Source organism: Temnothorax nylanderi, unplaced genomic scaffold (genome assembly GCF_030848795.1).
Source record: "Temnothorax nylanderi isolate EJ_2023f unplaced genomic scaffold, tnyl_v1.0 TNYL_tig0364_pilon, whole genome shotgun sequence".
NCBI lineage: Eukaryota > Metazoa > Arthropoda > Insecta > Hymenoptera > Formicidae > Temnothorax > Temnothorax nylanderi.
Window position 1 is genome coordinate 179,256 of NW_027249426.1, and position 14,826 is coordinate 194,081.

The 14,826-nt window shown below is 40.2% G+C and overlaps 1 pseudogene; it reads left to right on the forward strand.

Annotated features, from left to right (window-relative positions):
• The first annotated feature begins 57 nt into the window (after positions 1–57).
• LOC139781802 (uncharacterized) lies at positions 58–7,207 on the forward strand (annotated as a pseudogene).
• The last annotated feature ends 7,619 nt before the right edge of the window (positions 7,208–14,826 follow it).

Sequence of the window (14,826 nt, forward strand, 5' to 3'; positions counted from 1 at the left end):
CTAAACATTTATAAGTTACATGTTTGCTGGTTCTATGCCAGTCTATAATTTTGTACAATGATTTTATGTTTTTTCTGTGAACAAACATTTTTATCTATGGATACCTTAAAGTTACATATAAAAGTGAGACACAAGTTGCTTATGAATTCTACAGTTGAATGTAATTTCAAGGACTGCATAGATATATTTAATAACATTTATTATTTACGGAAACATGTTTTAAAAACACATATTAACACATTATCTCTACAGAATGCTTCTATAAAACAAAATGAAACATTAGTCTCTCAAAATATACCAAAATGTAATGTCGAAGATACCCTTCAAGTTTTTCATACTACAAATTTATTATTAGATGCGATTGATGATACAGGTGAAATTAATATTGAACATTAAAAAAAATAGTTTCCGAATATTGTGTTAGTTTTATAACAAAATTGTATACTAGTGGAAATTTAAATAGAAAAATTATTCACGAAATTATAACAGATATAGGTATAAATTACATTTCTGTGTGTTGTGATATTTTATCTATAAAATTTAAAGATGTTACAGATTTGGATATTTTTTTAAATATTATAAAGAATAGCTTTGAACCTTTTAAATCAGAATATAAAACATTACAGTATTTACAAGAAATAAATTGCTTGTTTTTACCAAAATTAATACCTATAAACTCTATTTTGTCATTTAGTAAAGTTAAGAAAAGATCATATTAATCGCATCTACAACATCAGAAATTAAGCATAATACCTTAAAGATCATATTAAAAAAATTTTTAGAACTTTCAAATGTATATAAAAAAATAATGTCATATATTGAGAAGAGCAAAGAAAGTGAATCTTTAAATTCTATTTTCCAAACTGATTTTTAGAAATCTGTTGAAAAGAATGCAGATGATATCTTGCCGCTTGTGCTATATTTTGATGACTTAGAAATTAACAATCCCTTGGGTTCTTGTAAAAATAAAAGTAAGATTGGCGCAGTTTATTGTGCTATTGACAGTTTGCCAAATAAGTTCTCCAGTTTATTAGAAAATATTTTTTTAGTGCAACTGCATAATTATATGGATCATAAAGCTTTAGGAAATAAAACATTTTTGCTCATGTTATTAATCAAATGAATGAACTTAATACTAATGGAATTTCCATTAATGTAGAAGGAAAAACAAAACAAGTTTACTTTATTTTGTCTCGTATAGTAGGTGATAACTTAGGACTTAATACAATTCTGGGCTTTACCAAAAGTTTTAATTCGTCTCATTGCTGTCGTATATGTTACATTTCCAAAGATAAAATGCATAATACCATGATTGAAAACAATAATTTATTAAGAAATGTTGAAAACTATAAAGGGCATTCTATCGAGAAAAGCCATGGGATTGTAGAAAACTGTATTTTCAATAATATTATAAATTTCCACGTAACTAAAAATATATCAATAGATCCTATGCATGACTTGCTGGAGGGTGTTTGTAGATATGACATTGCTAAAATTTTATATGACCTTATATGTAAGAAGAAAGCATTTTCTGTAGAGATACTTAATGAAAGAATTAAGAATTTTTGTCATTTATTTGATAAAAATATCCCTATTATAAAATTAGAATCCATAACAAACAAAATGATTATTTTATCTGCGTCAGAAATGCATTATTTAGTTTCAAATCTTGATCTATTTATAGGTGATTTAGTTCCTACTAACAGCTCAGTTTGGAAACTTTATGTGATGCTACGTAAAATAGTCAATATTATTCTATGCTAGAATCTGTTACTAATGATATTATAAATTCATTTGCAATATTAATATCTCAATATGTATAGGCGCTGGGTATAAGACCGTTTCTTTGAATGGGAAGAAAGAACAATGCCTCGAGTTCATTAAGAAATAAATCAATTATAATTTCGAATAAATAGTAAATCGAGCTGTTACAATTGGTTGCGCAGAATTGCAGCAAATAATATATTTCACAAGTTTAAAATACAATCAAAGCAATATAGACAAACTAAATTGAATGCACAATATAAGAAAAATCATAAAAATATGCAATGAAAGTAAAACACATAAAATAGTTCCACAAATGATTAAATACAATTAAAGTCATTGATGATTGAAGTTGAGTTAATCCTGTTTAATCTGGTATATTTTCCTTTGAATGGAATTCTTTGAAAAGAAAAGTTAATCTCTTTTATTATATTTAAAAATGTGTTGAACTATTTCAGCAGAACAAATTAGAAAATTCTATACTTTCTCGAAATAAAGATAAAGTAATAATTGTATGCTTTACTTCAATCATTATTGATTAACACAATAAGATTAACTTAGCATTAAAATATCGACTCAGATCGCAATATATATCGAATATACGCAGACAATTACGCAAGGAAGCATGTAATAATATTGTAATTACTATTAAACGACTGAATTGAATATAGTTAACTTAAACCGTGAATTTATACTAAGTTTTATAAACCGGTTATCAGAGGATAAATGCGATGTTGATTTTAATCATGCTTCGAATAAGTCATGTATCACGCTTCGACCACGCCGTGTATCACGCTTAGAACACGCTATGTATTATATTTCGAACAAGATATGTACTCGATAAACAGACAAAATACAATCATCTAATATTTAACTTGTCGTCTCGAAAGTTCACAGCATAACTGAGAGATAGAATGAGGCCTTTCGTTTTTATTTAACGTTATGCGCACAACGAAGGAATATCTCTCGCGATCGTGAATGTCTCACGTTAAAAACGCTCTGTAACAAATATTCAAGAATTAGGCCTTTTAGCCTCCATGCAATGTAAACCCGTATTGATTTCACCAAAAATTATATATGGTTACCTTGTAATTAGCCACAATCGGCTTGTTCCAGAATAGAGTTTCTGGAATATTCTCCGCAATGTATACTCAACAATGTCACAATGTATTCTCGTCCTTCCAGAATGATCTAGCAAGGGAATAATGGCCGCCATCGGCAAGACGGATCAATTGTTCGTCGTCAAGTAATAATGGCCGTCCTCGTAAATACTGACGGATTTCCTTCGTGTACCATTGCCGTCCGCAGCAGTAGAACGTCTGGAGACAAAGCTCGAATCCTTCCACACTCGTGATGTCGCAGGATAGAAAAGTTCTGCTGTCTTGGCAGTCGTGAGATTAATGCCAGAATGTTCGAATGATGCGTATCTACGCAATACTATTTAGGGGAGACCGGGGCCTAACCGTCAGTTTTTTTTTGGTGCCGATTTTTAACAAAAAAATAAATAATTTTAGTTAAATCTGGTATACCACTGTAAAGAGTGTACCTTTAGCTACAAAATTTATATAGGAAATTTTTATCTACGTCGCTTTGTTTAACCGGTATAGAGCAAAAACGACAACGGTAGAAAAATTGAAATCTCAAAAATGCCAGGGTTTAACCGTCACCCCCCCCCCCGGGGTTTATCCGTCACACTGCATTTTCAATACATATACATACATCTAATCTTGAAAAATGATAGGATACATTTTAATAATTGTTTTTTAAGAGAAAAATATAAAAATTTATTAAAAAATAATTGTTTGACCTATTCCATAAAACATTTTAGGCACGTGAATACAAATCCTGACAAGCGCACGTATGTGTTGTGTGCCCTACGCTCGCACGCAATGCACTGTTTCCCATATGTTCTGTTTATTGTCAACTTCTTTGAGCACACGCAGCATCCAACCGCTGCTGCATCCTTGATTTCGATTTACGCCCACTGCTCGTCGAAGGCTGCGGTTCTGTTTGTGTGGTATTTTTTTTATTTTATCTTTTCTCACCGCAAAAACTGCCTTCTTGAGTTGCTCCTTGTTGACGGGAATCGACGGCGTCCTCGCGCCGATTCCTCGACGCGCCGACGACGACACGTCGTCGGAATTGCTCCGTCAGGACCCAGGGATTCTGTGATTTACGTCGCTTTGTACGGAGCAACGACGACGACGATGACCACCACCGACACCACCAACACTACAACGGCGGCGACAATGACGCCGAGAATATGCGGCGAACGCTAGACGATGCGGTCGCACGCGCGACTGTCACTGACACAACGACCAACAACGACGATTTACCGCGGCCGGGAGTCGGGATGATCTACCGCGCGCGCGGCATGTCAACTCTCGCGCGGAAATCGCGGGATCTCAGAGCCGTGCCGTGCCTCGCCGACGTGCCGTGAGCGCGAGCGATCTCGAAAACAACGGTCCGCCATTTTTTCGGTCGGCCAAAACACCCGTTTTGCGACGATGCGTGCGTACCATTTCCCTCCTATACAAACTGACGCATGTGCAAGGGAAGACAGAATCACGCTCGAGGGAAACCTTGCAGCCGTATGCGTCGCGCCGACAATCAGGGGGCCCGGAGGTAACTACCAGGCCAACCACACGCCAGGAAGCGGTAAGAGAATCGCCGGTGGCGCATCAACGAGGCCCACCGAGGGGTCACGAGTGACCGCGGGTCAAATTCGGAGGCGCGTTCGCGAAATCGTGAACCGAGGGTCTCACGCAAGTCGGGACCATGGGTGGTTCACCCGCGGGACCGATTGATCGATCAGGGCAGGTCGGCGTAGCGAGCGGACGTCCAGGTAGGGAAATCGCGGACAACACGAAATCCGCGGGAACCGATAGTCGGTGACCGACGCACGATACCTAGTATACGCGAAAACCGGGTCGGCGTCGAAGCCCGGCCACGCGAAGGTCAAGTGGCGTGACCGCCCGCGATCTGGTCACCCGAGCGTCGTCGCCGGGAACAAAGAGCGGATACCGGTTAGGAATGTCACACAGATGAGCCATCGGGGGTCGGCGTCGACGGCCGACGACACTAGGTATACCCGGACGTCTTCTGCGAGAAGTCGGTCCGGATGCATATATTAGAGCGTGGGGTAGGACGTGCGCACAGGTCGGCGCCGAGAAAAGTCGAAAATTCAGCGAGATGAAAAACCACTACCCTGGAGCCAGGAGAGTGGGTCGTCCGGAGGGCGTGGCCACCGGAAATTTCCACCGAGAACTTCTGGAATGTTCGCCGGTAATAGAAAAAGTTGTTATTGCGCCGCGGCGAACGTTCGAGAAAGTGAAAGCGGCCGTGAAGTCGGGGTGGGGGTAGCGGCCGTAAGTGGGGAGCCACTGAGAGCAGCGGCACTCGAGGCAGTCTCTCGAGGATAACCGGCGCGCTAACACGTTATCCGTATTATACACCGCGATCGCGTTAAGTCCCGCGAATGTAAGTCGAGTGTTAATAATAATAGTTAACCGGCTTCCCTAACAATCGGGAACGCCCGCGAATCGCGTTAAACATCGCCGAAACGAAAGGCGAAAGGTATCGAGATACCGAAAAGGACTTGCGTGCGTTTGGCAAATTGTGCGAACGCCATCTTGTGCGAAATAAGTTTGTGAACAACCAAGTGTGTGTAAACCAAAGCCTGCGAATAAATGGAATAATTATTTGCAAAATAAATACGAAGTTGTCGATTAATTACATCCCACTTACCTGATCAAGCGGATGTCAGCCATCTTGGACAGTCGTTGATCCGGATCGGAGATTATCGTCGATGATTCATTTGTGAGGGACGGAGAACGGCCATCCGTAACGAGAATCTAAAAAAGTGCAGTCGTTATTAAGTTAACTTACCAAGTTGCGTAGACTTACCTCAGGCGCGCGGCGGTCAGCCATCTTAGCCGGGCGTTGGTCCTGGACGTTGATTAATACCTATGATCCACGGGGCGGCGGCACGGACGAGGCATCCGTAGCGAGAACCTGAAATTACAATAAATTAACCAAGTTAATTTACCAAGATACGTATACTTACCCGTGGCAGCCGATGGTCAGACATCTCGGCCGCGTGTTGATCCTGGTCGGTGGTTAGTACCTATGATCCATGGGGAGACGGCACAGACGCGCCATCCGTTGCGGGAACCTGAAAATTTATTAAATTTTAGAAGTTAGTTAACCAACACACTGATACTTACCTGATGCGGCGGTGGTCCGCTATCTTTGCCCCGCGTTGATTTAGGGCGGCGATTGAAGTCGATGATCCGAGGATTGAGGCTGGAAGTCGTCCATCCGTGGCGGGAACCTGAAAATAAAGAAGGATTAATTAGTTCGATGACACGTTTGTAAAGTATTGCTAGGAATCACGTATACTTACCTTCTCGGTGAACAGAGGTCAAACCGAGTGGCGACCGTTAGACGGACAGATAGCCGCGCGAATCGGGCCTAAAACGTGCCGTTCGGTCACAACCTAACCTGAAATCGCCGTGAGCCGAAGTCGTGCGCCCGGCGCGCCACAGTGACGAGACTGACGGATAAACCCCGGGTGCTTACTGACGGATAAGCCCCAAGCACAAGTTTCAGGTTTGATCGCCCACGAAATATTAGACATCAACGATAATGAAAAAACTACACTGGATTCGTGTTCAGCATGCATTACTCTTTATAATCACGTACTTTGAGATTTGGAGAGCAAATATTATTGCAGATATTACAAAATTTCCACGCGCAGAAAATTTCACTTTCACCTTCCGAAAACACGTTTGCCCTCGTAAAAATCATAACACGGCAGATAACCTGCCGAAACTCCGTTGGTCACATGGGTACCATAAGCAGCGTTTACAATGTTAATAGCGAGTTCGCACAATATACAGGTTCCGAGATATTTGATTTGACGGTTCAACCCCGGCAACGGTTAGGCCCCGGTCTCCCCTACTTCTCACTCGTTGAGCGACCGAGAGAGAATGACGATCCGATCGTCGTTGCTCGCGCAGTAATATCAAGAAGCGCCGACGCGCCTACGTCGCGCAGGAATATCGAGAAGCGTCAACGCGCATGCATTGTACAAGGATCAGTAACAGTGCGGTAACTGTAGTAACGCTGCTTGGTTGGTAGTGCGTTTACGAGAGGTCGGTAACAAAACAAACTGCGTTATTGATTTCGCATTTATCATGGTTCTGTTTTACCAGGTTAGCTCTGTCTGTCCTTACTCTAGTTATCGATTCATGTTATATTCTAAACACAACATTTAGAATTATATTTAAAGATTTTTAAATGTTCTTTTAAAGTAAAACACCATTATTTAACACATTATAAAAGAATTATGCGTGAATTCAGGCCTTTAAAGAATTTTTCCACAATGCGATTTGAAGCCAAGCATAATAGTCCAGTCATTTTAGACGAAAATATGGCTTCTGTGCAAAAAAATTCGAAACTACTTTTTTTTAAATCGCTTTATTTCGTTGTTTTAAATACAATAACATATTAAAAATAGAGAACGATATCGGCAGGGCTAAAAAAGTTATTCAAGATCAAAGGTCACGAAAATCAGTTTTTTGCGAAAATCTTGTTTTACACCCACAAGCGACCCACTTTTTTGTCAGTTAATTTGCAAATAGTCATAGAATATATCAAAGAATTATGGTGCAAAATAACTGACATACCGAAATGACTTTTAAAAAATTTTTTTTTGCACAAGTGGGTGGCTATACCACCTAAAGCAATCCACTTTTTTGTCAGTCCCCGGAGCTTTGATCATTGAATAACATTCTGAATCACCACAAAAAGTTTCATAAGTACCGAAATAATCACGAAAAAATGGAGCTAGCTCCCCTACTATACCCATCTCGTCTTACAATTAGTAACTAATCGAGATTGATTTGCCTCATGCGTGCTCAGCTGGCGCTGACCTTGTGACAAAAGAGAGGGGATCTTACAAGTTATTCCCAAGTCTTCAAGTAATGGTCTAGCATCCCGGTATCCCCGATCGACTATGACAATGTCACCGTCTCGGAACCATTCTCTCATACCACGAACATTTAGTTCGAATTCATTTTGGAGAATTCGAGCATCATTGTTCTGTGCGTCAGAAAAATATGGCCCTTGGATATTTAATATACAGCCATTAGGGGCAACAATCAAATCAGGTTTCAGCAAGTTATATCCTTTCTGAGTTGAGTAAGATTGTCGCACGAAAGTTCGTACTCTTTTCAACACGTAAGTAGCTACCATCAATGCAAGCTATTGCCTTGCTGTTTTTCGGTTCAGGATTGTACAATAGATTAACAAAATCAGTAACATGTTGTCCTATGTAATTCTCTCTTGTTATAGCATTAAACCCAATATTCAGAGGAACAAATCGTTCCATTAACCACCTTCGCACTTTAGTAATTGCCAAATTAACAGATTGCTCACTATCGTATGAAAATATCACCTTCAAGAAATTGTCAGATAAGCCCTGTCTTAACTTACATAAGAATGTAAGAAAATCTTTTCGAGTAACATATTCCTTGGGTGCCCCCATACATTAACAGGACCACAAAACGTTAATAAATCTTGGAACTGAGGCTTTGTTATAGGACTAATGCATTTGAAGACATCATCATCGAAATTATTTTCGTGTTCAAAGACATTTTTATTAATAACTGCAGTTCGTAGTCCATCTAAGAATAACCGTATCTGGCTCCCTGCAACCAAATACGGTCTATTTACAAATTGTAAGCCTATCATTAACTGCGGCAATATAAAGCCTCGATTATCCAGATGATGACGACAAGATTTGACTAGATCTGGAATAAAGATATTCCTTTGTACAAAAACGTCTACTCTACATTCTACCGTCAGCTTATGCAAATTCGCATCTGCATTGCAAAACAGGCATGTTGCATTGCGAGTTTGTCTTAAAATATTGAGTCTCAAGCAATCAGGGTTTTCTTCCAAAATCGCAATTTCATCTAGAATAGACCGGTTACAATTCAAGCATAATCGTGTCAAATCCGTTACAGAAAGTGGTATTCTACCTTCAGCATCGCGTCTAGTAATAGCGATTTCTCTTCTATGTTCATGTTCTGCGCCATCTGTTACGTCCAACCCCGGGATTAGGATAAGAAAATCTGGGAAGCGAAGGAAAAGCTAACCAGGGGGGTCGGGGTAAGGAAGGACGCAACTCGAAGCTTAAGAATACTGCTCGCAGGTACGCGCTCTGCGGCGCGTGGCGCGAGCCCGAACACACTTTTATGACTCAGGAAGGGTCAACGTTCGTAGGGACGCTAGGACGCCTTCCGTGAGCGGTGCGATCGTCGGTCCTCTTTCGAGTCAAGGAATTTAATCCCTTTAACTCGGGATCGGACCTCGTGCAATTCCGAGAGGGAGATAGTGGTGGGTGAGGTCTTAAGTGATAAATAAATGGAAATTTATATTTAATATAAGTAAAACATTTATTATAAATTTAAGTTAAGTAACTGTCGGAATTACAATTGATGAGAACTAGGCAAAAACGGTAGATTGAAAGCATTTTACAATGGAAGTGTATGTTTAAGGTATATGTGTGTACTTCTCGCGGGTGTTACATAAGTGCGGGGGTGATCGGGCAAGATTTCTAAGGGGATACCTACTTGAAAATACACATCCTGCCCGCTATTATTACAGTTAGTTTTAGGATTGAAGTTACATGAATCTACTGTGTGTGTGCGTGTGTATGTTAATCGATGAAGTAAAGCATATGAAAATTGTAATAAGTAAAACCTAATTATATAGCTATCAATCTAAGGTTACGATCTCAGGATCGCCTACTTGCTCAAGGTCGAGAGTCGAGGCGGTGGACGGGGCCGGAGACGGAGTTCGGGAAGAGGAGGGGGAGTCGGGAGGTTCGAGGAGGGCGACCGGATCGCGGTTGACGGGGACCACGCGAAATGGGGCCACCCGACAAACCGGACGATAAGGTGCGGGGGAAAACCGAGATGGGAGGATAATGGGGCGAGATTGTATGACGGGGCGACGCTGTTGTGAGGAACAGGGTTCCTCTGAGAAGGCTGGTAGGGGCGGTGGAGTGGCGAGACGCGAAGCACCGGGCTGTGTGGGACAAGGTTCTTCCGGTTCCCTGCGGGCCCGTTTGTGGCGACGTCTCCCGTGTTTCGCGGCGTTTCGCGACTTCTTATTGGTGGGACCGGCCGAATCCACTACGAATTAGCGGATTGTTAAAATTTAAGTCCGTCACGTGCGGGGAAGTCTCCTCATGCTTTGGAGAATAAATCTAAAGAGTACTTCGAGTCCACCAACGAGTCAGCTAACCCTAAGCAATATACCCCGAGTCCGCTTACCCAGCTAACTTAAAGCAGTGTACCCCGAGTCCACCGACGAGTCAGTTAACTCAGAGCAACATACCTCGGATCCGCCGAGCCAGCTAACTCAAAGCAACATACCCCGAGTCCACCGAGCCAGTTAACTCAAAGCAAAGGAGATTGTTCGGAATCGACCGATAAATCGGCTAATTCGGAACAGGGGTAGCAAGAGGGATGGAAGGGCTATACTGGGAGACTTCCCTAACGCGTGGATATATGAAGAAGAAGGGGAGCATATATATATATATATATATATATATATATATATATATATATATATGGTGTGTGTAGAACTTACTACTTGTCGGTGATCGAATAGCTGGTTCTTTGAAATCGCTGGCTCTCCTTGGGTGCTGTGGATAGGCTCTAGTTGGCACTCGATGGGTTTAAGTTCACGCACAGAATTTAACTTGAACTCAAGATGAGATTTGAATCTGGCGCAGTAAATTGAAAGGAGGCGACGAGATGATCTGGCTGAAGAGGAGCTGCGCAAGAGAGCAAGTCCTGCGATGTCGCGATTTATATAGGAAAGTTCTAAGGATGGGAAGGGTGAATTGCGTGTGGGATGTGTCAGGTTTTCAGTTTGGGAACTTCTGGTTGGCGGGACGTTTCTAATTTTTGTCTGAAGGATTTCTTATTGGGTGGGATGGTCTTCACCCAAGAGCTGGATTCTTAAGTTTTCGCCTATCCTAGAAAGCTAGAGACGGTTGTCGATTTTTCCGGGTGTTCATTGGTGAGTCCCCTCGTAAGGCCCCCACTGTCTTGCTGGGGGTGCAACCTATCGTTTCCTCCAGTGACTCATCTGTTTTTCGACTATCGCCGATTTCTCTTTTATTAGGGTCCCTTATTTATCTCGCAACCCTGCTCGAATTACCGACAGACGACGCATATCCCTCCAATCTCAAGTGCAGTTTTATTGCAGTTTTATTGCTAAGTGCAAACAGAAATTTCCGCCACGTGCTCTTACAAGATTTCCAAAAGCACGTTTTAGATCTCGTTTCTGTTTGTCGGAACATTGCGCGGGAAATCTGAGCTAGTCGCACGATACAGTACAGATCCCCATCAACCCCTGTCTGGAATTAAGGCCCCTTTTACGCGTCGTGTCGCCGGGTTTATAGTTATGGGCCCGATAAGGTTGCTGAGAATCTGGTCACCATACGCCCCGTCTGTTACCAATTCGTAATCTGGGGGGTTGGTTTTATTTGATCATAAAAAAAAGGAATGTGAGGAGATCTAAACTCACTCCCCGTTCGACAACCGTCCGTGCTCGGTTTGTGTATCCTAATCTTAAGGGCCACTCTTAGGTGCACAAGAATTCCCGCGAAAAAGGGAAATCGTGGAGTCTGCAGGACGTAACACCATCAAAGCGGGCCATTTGTTGTCTGGGAAGTGCTCTGTCACATACATAACAGTTCAGATTGTTTCTCGCGGCCATGTTAATAAACCAGATTTATGAAAGAAGAATAATAAGAGGGGAAATAGATAAGAAAATGTACAGAACCACAATTGCCAGAAACACTAGCCTGAAAGATAATTGTTTTGAGGAAATACTTTAACGGAATTCAGGGGAAACCATAATTATTAAAACAACTGATGGCAATATTGTTAGCAATCTTTACTCTGAAGTAAAACTTCTCCTAAAATAGCAATTCGAATAATTGTTTTGAAAACTAGCAGTAAAAACGAGAGTTTGGATGAAACACCTAAGATAGTCGTAAATCAATTGTTTGTAAAGAACCAGTAAATTCGCCACGGAAAAAAGTAAGCAAGTGACTGGTGGAGAGTTGATTGTAACAAAGACCCGTTGAAGGATTAGTCATAAAAAAAACGACGGTTTGTGAAGAACTCAAATACCATCTACCTTGGACAGTAGTCATGAAAACGATTGTTTCAGATAATTATCTGAACATTACAATCCCCATATAGTATGGTTCCTATCTAGTAACTATAGCACTAATTAAATAGCAGTAGCGAAGTCGAAAAAATGATTCATTATCTGATCCCTACATTCAAAACCTACCGCAATGAGACCACGCAACAATGGCCAATACGAAACTTCCAAGCTCTATAACTAAAAATATATTGATTTTCAGACCTAGGTTCCATTGAGACTTTTGATCAGGAGGTCAAACAGTACAACATACTAAAATTTCAGACAATTTGGCCGGAAACCAAAATCCATATGGTTGGTGGGGGGGTCCTTTAAACTCTGTAAAAATATTGTTTAGTGAAGATTGTCGAGAGATTTTGCATTTTTTTTAAATATATAATTAAAAAGTATTTAAAAAAATTATAAATAAAAAACTTATATATAAATAATAAATAATGTATGAAAATAATAGTTAAGAATTATAGCAAACTAGCTGGTTACCCGGGCTTCGCCCCGGAGGACATATGTAATAAGACTCTCGCTCTCCTTTTCCCCCTCCCCCTCCCTCTCCCTCTCGCCCTCTCCCTCTCTCTTTCTCCCTCTCCTCCCTCTCGCCCTCTCGTCCTCTCCCCCATCTCTCTCTCTTCCCCCCCCCTCTCTCTCTCTCTCTCATCTCTCTCTCTCTCTCTCTCTCTCTCTCTCTCTCTCATCTCTCTCTCTCTCTCTCTCTCTCTCTCTCTCTCTCTCTCTCTCTCTCTCTCTCCTCTCTCTCTCCTCTCTCTCTCTCTCTCCTCTCTCTCCTCCCTCCCCTCCCTCTCTCCCTTTCTTCCCCCCTCTCTCTCTCTCTCTCTTCCTCTCTCTCCCTCTCTCTTTTCCCTTCTCTCTTTCTCTCCCCCTCTCCCTCTCTCTCCCTCTCTCACCCCTTCCCCCCTCTCTCTCTTTCTCTCTCTCTAAAATGCTATAAATTGAAAAATATTACTTTTTTATCGACTGAAATGCAATTCTGTCGTATACAATACTTTGAGATTCACTCAATTATTTCCTAAAAAATTGGAAAAATTTCGTAACCAATTTCCAAAAAGATACCGGTTCCTAAAAAGATCGGTAACAAAAAACTATACAGTTTATAGCACTCCCCGGGAAATTCTACCCCTATTTTATATACAATTCTTTAAAATTCGGTCAATTATTTTTCGAAAAATTAGAAAAATTAAAAAAACCGGTTTCCAGAAAATCGGTAACAAAAAACTATACACTCTATAACATTTCCCGGAAAATTCTACCCCTATTTCATATACTTTTAGTAAAAATTTGATCCATTGGTTTCCGAGATCATAGCGAACAAAAAAAAGGCTAATTCGAAAAACTTCTGATACCGGTTTCCAAAGAGATCGGTAACAAAAAATTATACACTTTATGGCACTTCCCGGAAAATTCAACCCCTGTTTTATATACAATTCTTTGAGATTCCGTCAATTATTTCCCGAAAAATTGAAAAAATTACAAAAACCGGTTTCCAAAAGATCGGTAACGAAAAACTATACACCCTATAACACTCCCCGGAAAATTCTACCCCTATTTCATATAGGCTTGGTAAAAATTTGGTCCATTGGTTTTCGAGATCATAGCGAACAAAAAAACTGCAAACCCTGTTGCTTTATAATAATAGTATAGATAAGTTATAGCATAAATACTTTTTCAAATGAAATGAAATAAAGTAAGTTTCAAATTCTTCATAAAATATTAATGTATGCTATCATTACAAATAATATTTTTTTGAAAAACTGAAGAATTTAAGATAGCGGACTCATTAAATGATATGCTAACAGCTAGCCATTGTCTAGCTACGGCTATTTAAAAAGTTAACGCTCGAACAGTGAGTTATGTCATTCTTGAATAATTTCTCTAATGACTGTCTGTGTGATTGTTTAATCGATATCTTATACATAGAATGATAGTTATGAAAAAACTATTCAAGAATGACATAACCTCACTGTTCGAATGCTAACAAATTTTTAATTACTAGTGGCTAGACAACGGCTGGCTAATTTTTTGAAAATTTCCAGCGCCATCTATTCTAATATTTACTGTGCAGGGGCTAGAAGAGTACTAGGACAGCGAAGAATTATTCATAAATTATAGCTAGGTTAATTATGCATAAAAACATCCCACCCGCCAATGACCTTGACATATGTTGTCAAGGTCACCCTCCTGAGTGACCTTCAGAAGGTTTTAGCCGGCGGTCGTTATTCGTTAAAAAGTTATTAACAAATAAAAGTTTAGAAAATATAGCAGCTATTTTGAGTATTGGAAGGCATAAATGACTAATATTTTTAAAGCAGAGAAAACTTTATTTCGCGAAAAAGTCGCTGCTTTACCAAAACACAACATTTAAAGCAGTAAATTGTTGATAAATTAAAGTCTTTTTGTTAATGCAGTGAATACTTTATTTCGCGAGAAAGTCGCTGCTTTACCAAAACTAGACACAGACTAGACACTGGATTGCGCGTATATGATCACCGCTTAACTTCGAGTACTACTATGGAGCATAGATTAGGTATATGTCTTTATTATCAAAATAAAAAATATATATAGTCTTTATTATTTGTTTCACTTGGATAAAAAAGTCTTTGAAAATTGTGCTAAACATCGCATCATCATGCATCGCATCGCATCGTTCAAAAATGCTTTTATTTAAGACACTTTGTAAGTCTCGCAAAATCGTAATTGCCACTGATTGGTTTGAACAATTATATTATACTAGCTGGTTACCCGGGCTTCGCCCCGGAGGACATATGTAATAAGACACGCAAATAGTCTCTTTCT